Here is a 20,035-nt window from a genome sequence, read left to right on the forward strand (position 1 = left end):
GGCTTATGGTGTATTTTGCAGGGGTCAGAGTGCGGTCTTCTGTAATTTGTCATTTATATTATCAATTTGGAGACATTTTGGTTAACATAGTTAGTAGATATGTGGAAGATACCAAAATTAGTAGTATAGCAGACGGTGGGCAAGGATATCTAAAGCTGCTTTCAGGTGGCCAGAACACCCGAATGTAAACCCACCTAAAATACCCAAATATGGCTGTCGGGAGACCAGCTGAAAGTGGAAAACCCGTCCCCGAGGAGCACTTACTCAACCCACCTCGGGGAGATATATTCTCCACTTCTGAGCACTCCCCCTAGGCACCTGAAAGCACCAAGGCAAAGCAGCTAGCAGCTTTCAGGTGGCTAGCAGGGTGCGGGGTGATGACAGTCAGCCAGTGACCCAACTCCCTGTGCCTGACAGCCCCCCTCCCCGCTGCCAACAGCCCCCTCCCCGCTGCCTGACAGCTCCCTGGTGCGGGATGTCAGGGCTGGAGTAGCCAGCGCAGGATTACAGGGCTGGGGCGGCCAGTGCAGGATTTCAGGCCCCAAAGTCCCACGCCGGCAGCTCCAGCCCCGCAATCCCATGCCAGGAGGCTGTCAGGCAGCAGGGAGGGGGACTGTCAGACATCTGCCCCTGCCCCGACTCAGGAGCCGGCGTTTGCTCCGCAGCACCTCTCCCTGCTGCAGACCTTTCAGGTGGCAGAACGCCGCCTTCAGCACTGCCACCTGAACATCCCTTCGTAGACACCCACTACCCACAGCCGGCTCTGGAGCTGCATTCTCCTGGCTATTCCACCTGAAAGCGGCTTAAATGTATGAAAGGATCTAGATTGGTTGAGAAGGTGAGCCTAGGAATAGCAAATAGGCTATTTGATAAGTAAAATCAGGTTTTAAAGATAGAGTCCGGGACAGTGTTGAAGGAGTTCTCTGAAAACAGCAAATCAGATGGACAGGGTAAGGAAGAAGGTGTTTATCATGCTTGCCTTCATTGAGTTGGATATTGAGTACCAAATTTAGAACATCTGTGCAGCTCATTGATGAGACCTCACCTTCTCTTCCAGGGAAGTTGGATCCTGTACCAGCATGACAATTTGTATCTGAACTGGAGGGGGACTAATATCCTTGTGGGAAGGTTTGCTAGTGCTGCTCTGGTGTGGAGGGGAGTGGGGGGATGTTTAAACTAGATTTGCTGGGGGATAGGAACCAGAGTGGCAGAGCTGATATTGGAGTGGAGGAGGAAAATGTTGTTCAGGTTACATATAAAGACAGAAATCAAGGGATTGTGCTTGATGGAAATTGTGTTCTCAGGTGCATCTATTTCAATGCAAAAGGTTTTATAGGAAAGGAAGACAAGCTTAGAGCATGGATTGGAGTGTGGAATTATGATATTGTGTCAATTAGTGAAACTTGGTTGTGGGTGGGCAGGACTGGCAGCTCAAATTTCCAGGGTTCCCTTGTTTCAGATGCAAAAGAGCAAGAGGATGAAGGGGGGGGGGGCAACATTACTCTTCAGGGAAAATAAAACAGCTGTGCTCAGACAGGACAGATTAGACAGCTTGTCTACTGAGGCTGGATGGATGGAAATGAGGAATGGGAAAGGTATGACCACACTAGTGGGATTGTATTATGGACCACTCAATGGGCAGCGAGAATTGGAAGAGCAAATTAGGGAGAGAGATAAGACAAGTGACAGAAGTACATGTTGGAAAACACCCTGGGTTCAGTGATTATAACGCTATTAGTTTCAAGATAATTATGGATAAGGATATGTCTCATCCTCAGGTTAAGATTCTAAATTGGAGAAATGAGAAAGGATCTAGGAAATACGGATTGGGCTAGGTTGTTTACTGGCAAGGATGTGCTCGGTAAGTGGAAGGCCTTCAAAAGTAAAATTTTGAGAGGACAGAGTTTGTATGATTCGGCAAGAATTAAAGTCATAATTAACAGGCAAAAGGAACCTTGGTTTCTGAGAGATAAATAGGTATGTGAGGAGTATAAAAATGCAAGAAAACCTTAGAGAGAAATTAGGAGGGAGAAAAGCAGACATGAGGTTGCTTTGACAGACAAGGTGAAGGAAAATCCAAAGGGCTTCTACACGTACAGTATATTAAGTGCAAAAGAATCATAAGGGACAAAATTAGTCCTTTTGAAGTTCAGAGTGGTCGGCTACGTATGAAGAGATGTGGGAGATCTTGTATGTGTTTTTGCATCTAAATTTACTCAGGAAACTGGCACAGAGTCTAGGGAATTGAGACAAACAAGCAGTGAGGTCAAGGAACCTATACAGATTAAATAAGAGGTGGTGCTTGCTGTCTTAATGTGAATGAAGTTGGATAAATCCCCAGGGTATAATAAGGTATTCCCTAAGACCTTGAAGGAGGCCAAAGTAGAATTGCAGGGGCCCTGGCAGATATATTTAAAATGTCCAGAGGATTAGAAGGTAGTTCATCTTGTTCTGTTGCTACAAAATTAATCCAGGGAATAATAGGCTGGTGAGCCTGATATCAATTGTAGACAGGTTATTGTAATGTATTCTCAGAGATCGGATATACAAGTATTTGGATAGTCAGCAACTGATTAGGGATAGTCAACATGGTTTTGTGCATGGTAGGTCATGTTTAACAAATCTTAGAGTTTTTTTGAGGATATTGCCAGGAAAGTTGATGAAGGAAAGGCTGTAGATGTTAGTCAGAAAGATTCAGATGTGATATAACTTCAGGTAATAAACTGGATTCCACATTATATTTATGGGAGAAGTCAGAGAGTGGTAGTGGATGCTTGCCTCTCTGACTGGAGGCCTATGATTGGTGTTGCGTCCATTGTTGTTTGTCATCTACATCAATGATCTAGATAATAAAGGGGTTATTTGGATCATCAAACTAAGGAAGGACATACATGGTAAATGGTAGGACACTGAGGAGTGTAGTAGAACAGCGCAATCTGGGAATACAGATACACAATTTCCTGAAAGTGGTATCACAGTTAGATAACTTTTGGCACATTGGCCTTCATAAATCGAAGTATTGAGCAGAGGAGTTGTTATAGTACAGTTGTATAAGACATAGGTGAGGCTACATTTGGAGTATTGTGTGTCTTTTTGGTCACCTAACTATAAGGAAGATATACGGGGAATATTTACTAGGTTGTTGCCAGTGTCATGTTGGAAAGAGTATCAGGTTCAGTGGGTTTGCAGAGAGATGAGTCTGGACACAAGTGTTGCAATCACACATAACTTTAATTAACACAAGGAGACAAGCAGTGGAGAAAGTTAAATGGTACTCAATTACTATTTCACTTAAGCAATGATATAAACATTTGCCTCAGACCTAGGTTGGAGTCCGGCAATAGTGAACCTATACTTGACACACTGACACACCTGAGTACGCACACTACAAACAGGGACTCTTACACACACCTGGTTTCCTGACCAGTGAGGGTACAACTTTCTGCAAATATTGATCTATCACAATACTACGACTCAGCTTCAGTGTCGTGCACACCTGACCTGTGACACTTCCAGCGATGTCCACAGTAGTGACCTGGCAAGGAGCGATGTCCAGGGCTTGGACCAGGAGGCAGAGAGAAAGAAATGTGCTATGCGGTTCTGATCTAAATGGCTTGCCAATAATAACCCTATAGGTGATTTAAATTAGCCAACAGCAAGGTGTGCATAATGGGTGGCTGGAGTCCAACCTTGATTGACATGGGAAATTTGATAGAGGTATACAAAATTAAATGGGTACTGATAGAGTTGATGCAAGTTGCCTATATCCACTGAGGTCAGTTGACATCAACCAGAGGACATGGGTTAAGGGTGAAAGGGGAAAAGTTCAGGGGAACCCTGAAGGGGAACTTCTTCACACTGAGAGTGACGGGAGTGGGGATGAGCTGCCAGCTGAAGAGGTGACGATGGGCTCAATTGAGGCATTGAAGACAAACTTGGACAGGTATATGGATGGGAGGAATATGAATGGATATGGACTGGGTGTTGGTCAGTGTGCAACCAGACAGAATAATTTTTCAGCCCAGACTAAAAAGAATGAAGGTCCTGTTTTCAGTACTGTGATGTTCCATAGTTTTATGGAAGACAGTGTGTAGTTCTGATCACCCATTTGTGGGAAGGATATTAATAAGTTGAAAAGGCAATTAACCAGGATAGGGGCTTGAGTTAACGGGAGAGTCTGGAGATCCCAGTTCTTTATTCTCTGAACTAATGGAAGGTTGTATGACCTTACGAGTGACATGGATAAAGTTAATGCTTACAATCTTTTGTCATTATTCTAGAACTGGAGGATATAGGTTAAACTGAAAAGGGGGGAGATTTAAAAAAAAAACTGGAGGGGCAACATTTTCCCTCAGAAGGCTGTCTCTATTTTGAACGAGCTGCCAAAGAAACGTTTGAAGCTAGTAAAAATTCAATGTTATATGGATAGGAATGATTCAAGGCGATATGTACCAAATGCAGGCAAATAGGACTAGTCCAGAATGCCAAATTGGACAGCCTGGATGAGATGGGCTGAAGGGCCAGTTCTGTGCTCGATGGCTCTGTGACTCTATCAAAGTTCACTAATGCGCTCGGCAGGGCTGTGGAGCTTTGTTCACCACCCTCACGTGATTGTACTCAGCCATACTTCCTTCCCATTTCTTCATTAATTTAAACAACTGTATCAATAATTAGTGTGTATGGGCAGAGAGACAACAAAATCATGGCAACTGTAAATCTATTGCACATTGAAAACGAGAATGGAATATTTGTAAAGTGACAATGACAAAAATTTTAAAATTTTTTAAATTTTTCACACTATGAACCATATTGACCAAAATACACATAAACATTTCCCTCTTGAATATAACCATATATACACAGTGTCATTTTCTCCCCTTTTTCCCCCTCCCTACCCTCCTCCTTCCCACCCCCCTCCCCACCCACTAAACGTTCAACATATACGATACATTAAACCCATTAAACAATGTCATCACACAATGAAAATAAACAAGAAAATTGTGTCATCTACTTTTACACACTGGGTCAGTTCGTTTCGTCTTCTTCTCATTCTGTCATTTTAGGGGGTGGAGGTCCACGGTAGGAATTCTCTGTTGTGTTCCATGTACGGTTCCCAAATTTGTTTGAATACTGTGATATTATTTCTTAAATTATATGTTATTTTTTTCCAATGGAATACATTTATTCATTTCTATGTACCATTGCTGTATTCTCAGGCTATCTTCTGATTTCAAGGTTGACATTATACATTTTTTTGCTACAGCTAATCAATACTTCATTCATACCTTTTGGTCAAAGGAATGCACTGTTCTCGAGGGAAATGAATTAATTGTTGTTTGAATAATGGTTTGTTCAAACAAATGTTCCCACTAAGTAATGCATTCAGTACTTCAAGAGAATATTACCCTCACAAAGCATTGATGATATATTCTAGGATGGACAACAGGATACGATGAATATTTGGAACAGTAAGGGAATTAAGGGTTCCGGGGAACCGGCAGGTAAGTAGGTCTGAGTCCAGGGCAAGAGGAGCCATGATCACATTTAATGGCATGGAAAGCTCAACAGGTCAGAATGACAACTCTAGCTCCTATTCCTTCCGGTTTAGCCCCCAAAATTCATACATGGGGAAATAAAAATCCCTTGGTATATATTACTTAATTGCATTAGTTGATTGTTCATAGCTTCACATACCAACAACAATAAAATCTGATGTAATCTGATTGATGGTATGGGCACAACTGCCTCAGAAACCCAGGGGAGGAACTCTGCTAAATATTATGATAAATATCTGTTGACTTGACTTTAATATGCATTCTAAGTTATCATAGCTAGTCTTTAGCTTACTGTCTTTCAAACACACAGGTCAGCTTCTATGTGTAAACTGATACCGCTCAAGCAATGCCTCATAATGTGCTCACTTCGGCAGCATATATACTAAAATTGGAATGATACAGAGAAGATTAGCATGGCCCCTCAGCAAGGGTGACATGTAAATTTTGTGAAGTGTTCCATATTTTTTGAAATAAAAGGAAATAAAAATAAAAGGCCATGCCTCATAACAAAAGTTTCCACTGCCAGCAATTCAACTTTTGAGTTTAGTATGATCTGCATATTAGATCTATAAGTTATTACTCCAGTGAAAACCTGAGGTCCCATCATAAAACATCAGGTATTTTATCCCACCAATCAAAATATCTTACTACTAATCTTAACTCTCAAACAGTGAGCAAGAAGTTGCATGCATTACATTCCAAATGTGATCAATGCTGAAATGATCTTGTGCAGAATTATCAAATGTTGTGTTTGGTGATGGAAAATAACATACAAAAAAAAAATAATTGAATGAAGCTGTAAAAACTTTGCCAAGATTGTCTCAGTCAAAAGCTAACTCTTCAAAATTCTACTCTGACCTGTTCAGAATCTGAATTTTTATTGTCGTGAAATTCGATGTTTTGCAGCAGCGTCATCGTGCAAACATTCATAGTATAACCATCTTACAACATTACTATAAATTAAACAATATAGTAGCGCACAAAAAGTAAGGCAGTGTCTTTGGTTCATTGGTCATTCAGGAATCTGATGGCAGCAGGAAGTGGGAGCCTTGAGTGCTCGTCTTTAGGCTCCTGTACCTTTTCCCCGATGGTAGCAGAGTGGAGGTCTTTGAGGATAGAGGCTGCATTTTTTTAAGACACCATCTTATTTAGAAGTCCTCGATGCAGTGAAGTCTGGTGCCTATGATGTTGCAGTCCGAATTAACAACCCTCTGGAGTTTATTCTTGTCCTGAGAGTTGGTGCCTTCAAACCAGGCAGCGATGCAACCAACCAGAATGCTCTCCATTGTACACCTGTAGAAGTTTTCAAGAGTTATCGGTGACATACCAAATCTCCTCAGACACCTCACAAAGTATAGCCACTGGTGAGCCTTCTTTTTGATTGCTTCAACATGGAGACTTCAGGACAGATCCTCAGAAATGTTGACACACAGGAATTTGAAGTTCTTGACCCTCTTCACCACTAACCCCTCATTGAAGACTGGGTCATGTTCCCCTGACTTCCTTCTGAAGTCCACAATCATCTCCTTAGTTTTTCTCACATTGAATGCGAGGCTGTTGTCATTACACCATTCAACGAGCTGATCTCTCTCCCTCCTGGACACTTCCTCATTGCTGTTTGTGATTCTGCCGACAACTGTGATGTCATCGACAAACTTGTAGATGGCATTGGTATTGTTCCTTGCCCCTCAGTCATGGGTGTATAATGAGTAGAGCAGTGGGTTAAGCACACAACCTTGAGATGTGGCTGTGTTGATAATCAGTGAGGAGGAGACGTTGCTTCCAATTCATACTGACAGTGGTCTTCCGATGAGAAAGTTAAGGATCCAGTTGCAGAGTGGGGTACAAAGGCCTAGAGTTTGTAGCTTCTTGACCAGCACTGAGTGAATAATTGTATTGAAGGCCAAGCTGTAGTCGATGAAATACAGCTGAATGTGTGAGTTATTGTTTTCGAGGTGATCCAGAGCTGAGTGGAGAGCCAACGATATTCCATCTCCTGTGGAGTGATGTGACGATAGGGGAATTGCAGTGGGTCCAGATCTTTGTTTATGTTTGTGTTCATTCTGGCCTTGATCAGCCTATCAAAGTATTTCATCACAGTAGAAGATAGTGCTACTGACGGTAGTCATTGACGCAGCTCACACTACTCTTCTTGGGTGCCCTCTCAATTCCCTTTTGAAGCAGGTGTGAGCCTCTGACTGCAGCAATGAGAGGTTGAAAATGTCCATGAACACTCCGGCTAGTTTGTTGGTGCAGATTTTCAATACCCTGCCAGGTACACCATCAAGGCCTGACATCTTGCGAAGGTTCACCCTCTTGAATGATGTTCTGACATCTGCCTCAGAGATAAACTCTTGTCAACTACAACCTGGTTGTATGAATGGTTCTTTCAACTCTATATTAGACAACAATTAATGAGTTTAACAAGTTTGTATTTACCTGAACATGATTTCCTATTCTTAAGTATTAACCTGCTAATTGCAATTTTCAAATCAGTAGGCACAATCCTTTAGGTGCTACTCTTGCATTGAATTTTGTACTCAAAAGCAAATATATAGCAAGATCACTGCGTGTTTTCTCATTCCTCTATTGATGACATTTACCAGGAGCATAATTTAAATAGGGCTCCAAGAATTATTGAAGTCCCTTTCCATCACCACACAGTAACTTTGACCCTTTGCCATCAAGAAGGGAATACAGGAGCATCAAAATCAGAACTGCCAGGCTGGGAAATAGCTTCTTCTCATCGGCTCCAATTCTGGTCCCCAAATTTGAGGAAGGACATACTCGCTATAAAGGGAGTGCAGCGCAGATTTAACAGGTTAGTTCCTGGGATGACAGGATGGACATATGCTGAAAGGTCAGAAAGACTGGACTTATATGCCATGGAGTTTAGAAGGATGAGGGGAGACATGATTGAGGTATATAAGATTATCAAAGGGCAGACTGGTGAAATTTGATTACATGTTCCCAATTTTGGGAGAGACAAGGACTAGAGGGCATAGATTAAGAATACAGGGAAGACCTTTAGGACAGAGATGAGGAGAATTTTTTTTTTACCCAGAGATGTGTGGATCTGTGGAATGCTTTGCCACAGAGGGCAGTAGGGGCAGATTCGCTGGATATGTTCAAAAGGGAGTTAGATAAGGCTCTTGTGGGCAGGAGAGTTAAAGGTTATAAGGGGGATATGGCTGGGAATGGATACTGATAGTGAATGATCAGCCATGATCTGAAAAATGGCAGTGCTGGCTCGATGGGCCAATTGGCCAACTCCAACACCTACTGTCTATTGTCTATTGGCTTGGAGATTGATGAACAGTATCCTGTAACTAAGTAAATTATCCCAAATATTCTTCTAAATATTTATTTTAAATTATATATATTTATGTATATTTGTGTTTTCCCCATGGCCTGGAGAAACACTGTTTCCTTGGTTTGTATATGTACAATCAGGTGATAATGAACTTGAAATCCAGGTTATTTCTCAACATAACAAATTGGAAGATGCAGTTTACTTCAGAGGCTGCAATACATGTAATAGGCATGCCTTCACCTTGCATTTGGCCACATTAATTCTTTTTAGTCAGTTCAGAATAATAATCTCAAATCATCCAACCTCCTTCGCAGAAAATTACCTGTTAAATTCGATCAGTGGTTTTCAACATTTTTCTTTCCACTCGCATACCATTTTAAATAATTCCTATGCCATAGGTGCTCTGTGATTAGTAAGGGATTACTTAAAGTAGTATGTGAATGGAAATAAATAGTTTGAAAGTCACTGAGTTAGATTCATTTTGAAAAAGGGCAACGTCGATGAAACAAATTATTCCCAATTTGATAGAATGGACCACCATTAAATTATTTCTGTCCATAAACTGATAACTTCCTATGAAGGTTTTCCAATGAATATATTTGTAATATATGCCTTGCTTCGTTGAATATTTTATGGTTTTTACCAGATGCAGCACTAAATTATTCTGGACAATCAGATTCATTCATCAACTGTTGAGAATGTGTGCTGCTTCATGAGAACACGGTGTTTGCTTCTCTGTTTTGTTCTGAAGCTTTTAGTTTAATAAAAGGCACTTTCCAGAATGAACTGCTGTTTGTTGAGGTATTTTGCTGTGCATAAGCAGCATTCATTTGCTAACTATTCAGGAGTACTTTGACAAACTCTGAAAATCCCAGAAATTTATGAGGTTGTAAAAGGATTTGATTGACAAGAAAATATCGAGAAATATTGGAACAAAGTCTTTCAAACTTTTTCTGCACTTTTTAAAATAAATTTTAAACTATATCCCTTAACTGCTTTAGTTAATGTTGTTAGAAAGAGTGGCATAAAGTTTACGGCATCTAACCTGCATGGTATTGGTTTTTATTTCTCTTATGGCGAGGCGAGCAATGGTGCTCAGATGGAGGGATCTTACCCTGCCTAATCCTGCTCTCTGGGTACGTGACATGTCCTGTTTACATTTAGAGACAATTAGATGCTCAATTTCTGATTTGAATTCAATTTTTCAAACACTGTGGGACACATTTTTGAGTTACTTTTCTAATCTTTGATGTGTTATGAAGTTAGATCTGTGACTAATGAGGTAATTTATCATTCTAATAAAAATTTTGTCTTCCTTTTTTGGCCAATCAACTTCTTCCTTGGTAGAAAATATCAATACAATATAAGCTGTTTGATTAAAGTATGGGGTACCTTGGATGAAATGACATAATTTAAGTGTAATGTATCTTTTTGACTTTTAACATATGTCCTTTGTATTTTTGGATATAAAATTTCAATGTTAATAAAAATATTGAAAAAGGCCAGTAAATAAAACCAAATAATAATATATGTATTCAAAATGCAATGTCATAACTGTGCTGCCTGTGAGGCTCAAAAATACAAAGCAGAACTATAAGATTCAAAACACAGATTTTATTCATCACGCCAGTGGGCTTGGCTTCGCGGACGAAGATTTATGGAGGGGGTAAAAGTCCACGTCAGCTGTAGGCTCGTTTGTGGCTGACAAGTCCGATGCGGGACAGGCAGACACGGTTGCAGCGGCTGCAGGGGAAAAATGGTTGGTTGGGGTTGGGTGTTGGGTTTTTCCTCCTTTGCCTTTTGTATGCCAGTGGGAATGAGTAGTATTAAAGCTAGGTAGACAGAGTCACCTATCTAATACTGGTGAATCTCATTCAAAGGTACAGTGGGAGGACACAATATTTAAGCTATATTCTTGCATACAGATTTGCTAGACATTTCTTTGACCTCATTGTTACAAGCTTGTTTTACATCTTGCATATCTCATTTCTAAAGACAGGAAAATGGTTTGACGTCAGTCACATATTCACATGGACATGTCATAATTAAAAGATATTCTTATATACAAAATAAAGAGTAGTCTGGGAGAGTTGCTTCTAATACACACAGACATCCGTTTTCTGCTAGTTTGCTATCTGGTCCTCAATAATCATCTACAGATGGATAGTTTCACCATCGTTTTCAACCATTAAAGTTAACAATGGAGAGCAAAACTTCTGGGCTGAAACAATATTAAGTTGGGGCGGAACTCATGCATTAGAGTCACTAGTGGGTGCATTCAACAGCCTTTGATAATTCAAATCGCATTTGACAGGTTATGAAACCTGTACAGCTGTGTTTGCAGGAAATCTTTTTTATGAATGGGCTGCTTTTTGTCCGATTTTTTTGACTCAATCGACAGTCAGTTAGTGCAACTGTGTTAAAAAGCATTATGCATTTCGTAAGCTTGGCCTGCTTGTTGCTCACCAAGGAAATGGCTGAAGTAGTTAATTAAGAAATCTTTGCATAAGCTGATGGTGGGTGTTAATGGGCTTAACTGGGTTCCTCTCTCTCCCAGGGCCCTAGCACAGAGCAGGTAACTGGTGTTTTAATACAAATAAATCTGTAAATTTTTTTTCTCACAATGGTAATGTCTGGACATCATAAAACTGCAAACTTCAACATTCCCCTCCTTTTTATCGTAAATATGATAACTAACTGGGATTTGTCCTGAGTAGGAAAGGATTGGAGCTTCATGGAATAATTCATACTAAACTGTTCCAGATGATTCAATTGAAGATGTTGTATTAAGGCTTCTAAATCGTAATAAGTCCCAAATAACTTATTGTGCAACTTATTCCTAGAATCAGGTAATTTAGCTTCAGATGGACACAATATCCCATTGTTCAGATGAATCCCACAAAAGTCTTCTGATTTTCTTAAGCAAGAACACTAATCGTGGACAAAGTGATTCATTATAGACAAGATACAAATATACTTAAGTAAAAACACAATGGTGGAGAAACTCAGCAAGTCAACTGTGTACTTTATATAGCGGAGATAAAGATACATACTCCGACTGACATTTGGACTTGAGCCCTTCATCAAGTCAGCTAGCTACATTTAGTTCATACCTTGATGAAGGGCTCAAGTCCGAATGTCAGTTACAGTATGTTTCTTCATCTCTGTTATAGAAAATACACTGTTTGACTACTGAGTTTCTCCAGCATTGTGTTTTTATTTCAACCATGGTATCCACAGACTTTCATGCTATACATCTATCCTTGGTGTTTTGTTGTGTGAGCAGTGTGAGTTACAGTGGGACATGAGGAGACTGCAATATACTGAATGGGTGATGATACTTCGTGTTAACGGTTTCTGAAGTTGTTGATTTAGTTCTATTTTTTTTTCAATCGAATGGCCATGGATGTTAATGTTTAGTAATGGTGTTTGCAACATTGAAATCAAAATCAGTAGAATCTAGAAATACAAATGCAAAGGACTCCTAAAATCTATGGAACAATTGAACCAATCACTGAAGGATCCCTGTCATTATTGGCTTCAGAAGGATCTCAAGTTCAAGTTTATTATCTGACAAAACAGTGTTTCTCCAAACCACAGTACGGACACATTCACACATAATACATAGTACCTAATTATCACATAAGGATATAATTTAAAATAAGTACTGATAAATACTGTATTTTGGGATAATTTACTCAGTTACAAGACACTTGATCAATTTCACAGACTGTATGTTGGAAGGAGCTATGTCCCAGCTGGGCAGTCTTGATTTTGATGCTCCTGCACCACCTCCTTGATTGTAGTGGGTCAATCATAGTATATGATGGATGGAAAAGGTCTTCTCTAAGCCTTTAAGCCCTATTTAAGCAATACTCTTGATACATGTCATCATCAGAGGAAAGGGAGACCATAGTGATCCTCTTGGCCATTTTGGTTGTCCTCTGTTTTGATTTCCAGTCCAATGTTTTGCAGCTACTAAAACCACACAAGGATTCAGCCAGGCAGGACAATCTCAATTGTGCTCTTTTAAAATGTTGTCAAGATCATGGCTGGTAGTCTTGCCCTCCTCAACCTACTTTGGAAGTAAAATCGCTGCTGCACCTTCCTGACTAAAGATGAGGTGTTGTCGGACCAGGATAGGTTGTTCTTTATAGTCCAAGGAACTTAACTCAAATTAGCATAATTAGATTTTATTCTCGACTCAATTCAAATCTCATGCAAGAGATAGCTACATAATAATTTCAGGTCAAAAATTAAAAATACTGCTCTGTTATGCAGACTTCTTCCTGTACTTGCTGCATCTTGTATGTTTGAGAAAGAGGCCACATTTCAGCCCATTCAACTGTGTAGCTCTCTTCCAGTCACGATGTGTCTTCTGATTGAAGAAGCTGCTTTTCTTATTCAACAGCTCCTAAATCAACACAAATTGTTGAATAATAATGTTAACCTTGCCTTCTCTGTGCTTGTACAGCTGGTAAATTAGCACTTAATTGTAGGTCAAAGCTGACTTGGAATATTTGGCAGAGCTCTCTTCTTATATGGCTCATCCACTGATGTGGAGAACTCCTCTATCTTATTTAATAGATTGAAGAAATCAAAATCTATTTTAAGAGAGTGTGAATTCTCTCCCGCAGAGCAAATGCCTTTAGTCTATACTTAACATCCATACCCTCTCTCCATTTGCAAACAAACACATTAGAATCCCACAACAATTTTTAGGATTATTATCGTAAGGACAGGCATCAAAGTTAGAAGCAAAATAACTTCATGCTTCATTCGACTTTACAATTTGAATAGCATTTTTTTTGTTGATCGCTAAAATATCCCATTGAATTCCTGATGAATTGTATGCTGATTGATTTTTTTTTTAAGTTTACACTATTCTCAGTAATGATACATCTTATTAATCAATTATATTTTTCCCCAATGTATTTTTGGTTTACATTTGAAAAGCATGTCAATCCAAACAAAAAATAGTTCATTGATTCCAAAGCATTGGTTTGCTTTAAATGTAAAGCAATTTTACATTTGCTTTAACTATTGGTTCGTGTCTCCTGTAAAAGGCACAATTAGTGACATTACTATTGACAGACATACATTTTGCAATCCTGTGCTAAGGGAAAACCTCTTGGTTCTGCATGAAGACCATTGCATGTGCCTGAGCAACCCTGACTTGAGAGCATGGTTCATTTTTGCTTATCTCTTGGGAAAATCCATTGCAGTAAATATCCCTGGACCTGGTCTACCTATCCAATCTGGATGCAGAGTGTTCCAAGGTGTAGGCTGGGCATTTGGCAGCATAACCCTAGACATCGTCACAGAAATGAAGTGCAGCAGATGCAGAATCTGGGGGTGGGGGTTTCACTTTGCTATATAAGTTGTTAAGCAATTCAACTGTTTTTAAATGTATCATACTGTTAAAAATGAAGTAAGTAATTAAAAATAAACAACTGATGATAGGCCAATATTTTTAGTCCAGTGTGTGGGAAGTATCTCAGATGCTCAGAGTAGAGTCATTGAATTATTCAATAGAGGAACTTCTCAAATTCTCCAATAAAGAAATCATTTTGTGTGTGTGTGTGTGTGTGTGTGTGTGTGTGTGTGTGTGTGTGTGTGTGTGTGTGTGTGTGTGTGTGTGTGTGTGTGTGTGTGTGTGTGTGTGTGTGTGTGTGTGTTAATACTTTTATCTTTAACTCCCTTTGATTACTTGTCCAATTCTAATAAATCTAGCCTCAGGTCATTACACATATTTGACATGGCACTGAATTTGTAGTTTATCTTGGAGTCCACAGCAGTGTTTCAAAAATGTATTGACATTTAAAAATAAGGAAAGACCAACCAAGGGAATTATGTTCAAATTAGATTAGTTACCCTGAGAATATTCTGAAGAGTGATGTACAGAATAGATCTTATGCTGATTTCAAGCACATTGAGCCTATTTGGCTTAACCAAATATTTCTGATTGAGATATGTATTGTATCTGAACAAATGAGTTATTATATGTTCTATATAGTGCATTTTAATGCCTGTTTTTTTGGATGACTAAATATGTATAAAGAATATGATTTTTTTCCCATTGTGTCACCATCTAATGTTGCATAAAAATGTTGAATCCAATGGCATTTCTATTTGTATAAAAGCCCCTCTGACATCACAAAGAAGGAGATTTTGATATGTCAAAATTTTTACTTGATTGGAGGAGAATCGAGTTGATCTTTCATACAAAGAAAGGTTAAAAAAAAGACTTAATTAGGCCAAAAAGATCAATGAATGGGCAAAGATCAGTCAAGTCAAGTATAATATGGAAGAATGTGAAACTAAAGTTTAAATGGTGAGAGTTTGCAGAATTTGAAATGCAGATGGATCTTGGTGTCCAGGTACATGATTGCAAAAGGCTCATTTGTAAGTATATAGTAATAGGAAATGTAACAGAAAATGATGGCTAAATTATCAGGAAATTAAATACAAGCTGAGAGTTCTGTTTTATAGGGCATTGGTGAGGCCATGTCTGGTGTACATCGTATAGGTTTCATCTCCATTGTGTCATGATGCATTTAGAAGAATGACAGTTGACTTAATTGAAGCGTGAGAGCCTGATCGATCTTGACAGGGTGGATGATTCCTACTGCGAAATAATCCAGTGGAGTTTACTGTTTAAAAAAAATAAGGGTTGGTGGGTAAGGTGGAGATGAGGCAATTTTTTACCCTCTCTTGGAGGATCATGAGTCTGCATAATTTCAAGGCAGAGATGGGCATATTTTAATAAAAACGCACAGAAATACTGGAAGAACTCAGTCGATTTTGCAGCATCCATAAGAGGTAAAGCTATATTGCAGGTGTTTAATCTGTTATCCAAAATCCTTGGGATCAGACACTTTTCAGATTTTGGAATTTTCGGATAACAAAATAATATTAAAATGGTGGTACTTTTAAGTAATTTGAGGATCACCGCGGCATTGGATGGGGGTTGGTAAATGTAGTGAGATAAAGCTCTCCCCCCCCACCCATTTGCCCAAGTCATACTGCCGTTCTCTCCCTGCTTGTCTGCCCGACTCACCCTGCCACTCTCCCTCCACTCATCTGCCCGAGTCACGCTGCCGCTCTTTCCCCGTTCACCTGCCCAAGTCGCTCTGCAACTCTCTCCCCGCTCACCCATCTGAGTCGCGCTGCTACTCTCTCCCCCCCTGTCCACACCGTGCTGCCACTCTCTCCCCACTACCCGCCCAAGCCACGCTGCCGCTCTCTCCCCACTTGCCTGAGCCATATTGCCGCTCACTCCCCGCCTGCCCACACCGTGCTGCCACTCTCTCCCCACCTGCTCGAGCTGCTCTCTACCCATTCACCCATCCAAGCTGCGCTGCCGTTTCCTCCCCAAGTTGCTTCCTATGTCAAATACCCTTTCAGCAGAGTTGCTGAAATTCTGTCGGAGCATAATCCCTGTATTATATAATTGTAAAATATACAATTAAACTTCAAATTTAAACTGGCTCAAACTACAGTAAACACCTGAAAATATACTGTAGATGCAATTTTAAAAAAATGGTTGGTTTCCAGATGTTTTCAGGTTTCAGAATTTCGAATATAAGTTTACAAAACTGAACTGACACTTCAGGCCTGAGCCCTTCTTCAAGGAATAAGCAAAGAACAGAAAGGTGTAAGAATAAAGAAACTGAAGGCTGGCCAAGGGAGGAGTCCCGACCAACAAAAAGATATGATAAGAGGAGAGGAAAGAATTTATTTTGGCTCAGTTTAGGGAGACAGAGCTGTGAGAAAGGCAACAAGAGGAAGTGGTGGGTGGGGGTGGGGGGGGGGATTGTTTTAATTGAAAGTGGAGAAGTCAATGTTAATGCCATCCGGATGGAGGGTAGCCAGATGGAAGATGAGGTGTTGTTTCTCCAATTTGCAGGTGGTCTCAGTCTGGCAGTGTATTTTACATATTTTAGAACAAGGTGTGAAAGCTTACTGCAGGACGACTGAAATGTGGAGTTGAGGTTACATTCGGATCAGCTATGACCTTATTGAATTGGAGTGTTAGCTTGAAAGGCTGAGGGGCCTGCATTTATCTTTTAATTTGTTTATGGTATGTCTGTTTATATGATTGGACAGTTTTTGTATTGAAAAATGTGAAGGCTTGGGAAGGAAAGTTGGCATATATCATGACACCACAGTGTTTTATTGTTGGAAAGCAAAGACTGCAACCAATAAAGCCATCATTTGTGCATTTGTTATTGGGAATTTCATTAATGTGGTTGAAGTTGTGGGTGGAAAACAGAACAGTCACAAATCTATGGAGCAGTAGCGATGTGAGTCAACTGAAAGCCAGCAGGTATTCATGAGGTGCAATCCATTTATATCTCTTAAATTCATTTTCTTTATTGTTTTATTGAAAATAAATTGTGGAGAATGAAACATTTAACCTAAAGATCACATCTACTGCCTTTAGATTGATGGCACGGTGTCACCTTCAATCTACAATGACACATTCATTTGGGTGACTTTGGGACACTTTCTGAGATAGCAAACAGAATCACAGAATTCCCCGAGGACAATCTCAGGCCTCTTGATTTCATAGTTACAAACTGCTGGAGACTGGCATGAGACTGGCTGAAGGGGGTACCAGGTATCGGAACCAGGTTGGGAGAGAGGCCAAGGGCACTGGAGGCTTCTTTACCATGTCAGAGGGTGCACCTAGATCTTGAGTTGCTGATGGTTTGGACTGAAGGCTGTGAGGCTGAGGGAGCGCTGGAGGCAAATCCATGGATACTCTGGGACTCTTTTTTTCTTCCTCTTTCCCTGCCTGGCAATTTCTACTGATAGCATATCTTTGTCTGCCTTTGATAGCCTAAAGGAAATTTTGTGTAATATCACACTTTCTGTTTTATTGCATGACAGTAAAATAATCTTGAATCATAGTTATTGAATTCAGTGTAGAACTTCAGTGCAATAGACCGATTTTTTTTTTACATAAAGCCTTATTGTTCAGATAAATTTCAGATACCAATAAGCCCAGAAAGTCTTCTACGAGAAGCCTTTCTATATTTCATAATGAGTGACTTGTAGGCTAGAATCCTGTGTTTATAGGGAAATAATTGGCCAGGTTAATCCAAAGTTAAGTCATGTCCATTGAGGGGAGAATGAGCAGCAAAAATGGAGAAGAGAGTGCATCAAATCATTTTGTAATGATACTTTTTGAATGACATAGTCCTCCAGCCATCAAATTAATACCAAGGTAGAACTTCTTCGAAGAAAGATCAATTTCTATTTAAATAGAGAAAGATTGCAGAAAGCAGCCAAATAAATGTCATCACAGAACCCAATGCATTTAGATGTAGATAATCAGGTAGTCTAATGAAACACTAGCTTTTATTTCAAGGAGCTGCTATAAGGAATTCTTATTAAATGTATGTCCGGCTCCAGATAGACCATCCCCAGGGTGCTGTGTAGATTTTCCTGAGGTAAGGAAAGATATGTTATCTCTGGTGGCAGAAAAGAGACGCTTCACTTGGGATGATCCTACTTAAAGAGGGATTATTTTATGAGGAAAGGTTTCAATTTGAGTCAGGTTGAAAACAAAAACTATTTATTGGGGTGAGGTTACACCCAGCATTATTCACCTTGGGTTTTTCCTTTGTGCCAGAAATGAGACTCGAGGGTGATAAAAGTTCTCAAGCTAATTGCCACAAAAGAATTTGAAATGGCCGATGCAAAGGTACATGACAATAGGATCATTAATTGGGAGGTTCAGGACAAATGTCCATGCAAAAGGAGTAGCTGAGGAGGATAACAGAGAGTGAATGAGGATGAAGTGAAACATGAAAGTCTGTAGACATTATGATAGTAGTAGAAACACATGGAAATGTTGGAGGAACTCACAGCATCCAGAGGGGGTAAAGATCTCTCACCAACGTTTCGGGCCCGAGCCCTTTTTCAAGGTACAACTAAAAAGCAAGTAGGCTTCTGAATAAAGACTGGGGAGAGAAAGGGGGTAGAATGGGAGGGGGATGAAGATGAGATGGTGTTTCTCCAATTTGTGGGTGGTCTCAGTCTGGACAGCCATGTTAGCAAGGGAATTAAAATGGGAGGGGACTGGAGGATGACAGAGATAAAGAAGCTCAATCTTAAACCAAGTGGGAGGACAAAAGAATGATGTCATAGAGCATGGGAAATGGCCACACCAAGCTGTAGACACCTATCGGTTTTAATCTTATCTTCTTATATTTTGTCAGTAACCTTCTATGCCTAAGTGATTCAGCTGCTTTTCTGGACACTTCTTAACTGTTATCATTGACTCTGTTTCCACCATACTCTCAGCTAGTGTATTCCAGACACTCTTCTATCTAATGTATATCTTTCCTGTGGTTAGGTGACGAAAATACTCCAAATTTAGCCTCATCAATGTCTTATGCAAGTTAACTGTAACAACCCAGCTCGTGTACTCAATACTTTGATTTATAAAGGCAAATATGCCAAAAGCTCTCTTTACAACCCTATCCACCTGTGACACCACTTTCAGGGAATTATGTATCTGTATTCCTCAGTGCCCTATCATTCACTTGTGTATATCCTTTCTTGGTTTGTCCTTTCAAAATGCAACACCTCACTCTTGTCTGCATTAAATTCCATCTGCAAGCTTTGAAAACCTTCTTTGCTGTCCAGAACATCTCTAAGTTTTCCTGTCATCTGCAAACTTGCTGATCTAATTTACCACATTATCATCCAGGTAATTGATATAGATGACAAACAACAATGATCCCAGCACCGATCTCTGAGGCCCACCACTAGACACAGGCCTCCAGTCTGAGAAGCAACCGTCCACTACCACTCTCTGGTATCTCCCATTCAGCCATTATTGAATCAATTCATTACTTCACCATGAATGCCTTGCATCTGAACCTTCCTGGCAAACCTCCCATGTGGAACCATGTCAAATACTTTACTAAACTCCAACCAGACAACATCCAAAATCTGAGATAGAGTTGACAGAGGGAATTGATTTTCTTTAGGCATCAGCTGTGTTTATCACACTCTTCTGTTTCTTGGACATAGTAATTCCCATACCTAGCTGCAATGTGTTCAGGCGGTATGCTTTCTATGGTGTATTGTAAAAGTAATAGAATTGAGAATAGTGACAAAGTATTGAATTGCTTGAATATAAGGAGCCATT

The 20,035-nt window shown here is 40.0% G+C and overlaps 1 protein-coding gene and 1 non-coding gene across 8 annotated transcripts in view; both read left to right on the forward strand.

Moving 5' to 3' along the window:
* Nucleotides 1-20,035, forward strand: part of LOC138751912 (leucine-rich repeat-containing protein 4C-like) — a 568,103-nt gene that overhangs the window by 338,412 nt on the left and 209,656 nt on the right. The window lies entirely within an intron of this gene.
* LOC138752117 (U6 spliceosomal RNA) lies at nucleotides 5,914-6,021 on the forward strand. Its single transcript, XR_011350390.1, has one exon. It is a non-coding gene; the product is annotated as a U6 spliceosomal RNA (small nuclear RNA).

Source organism: Narcine bancroftii, chromosome 1 (assembly GCF_036971445.1).
Source record: "Narcine bancroftii isolate sNarBan1 chromosome 1, sNarBan1.hap1, whole genome shotgun sequence".
In the NCBI taxonomy this organism is placed as follows: domain Eukaryota; kingdom Metazoa; phylum Chordata; class Chondrichthyes; order Torpediniformes; family Narcinidae; genus Narcine; species Narcine bancroftii.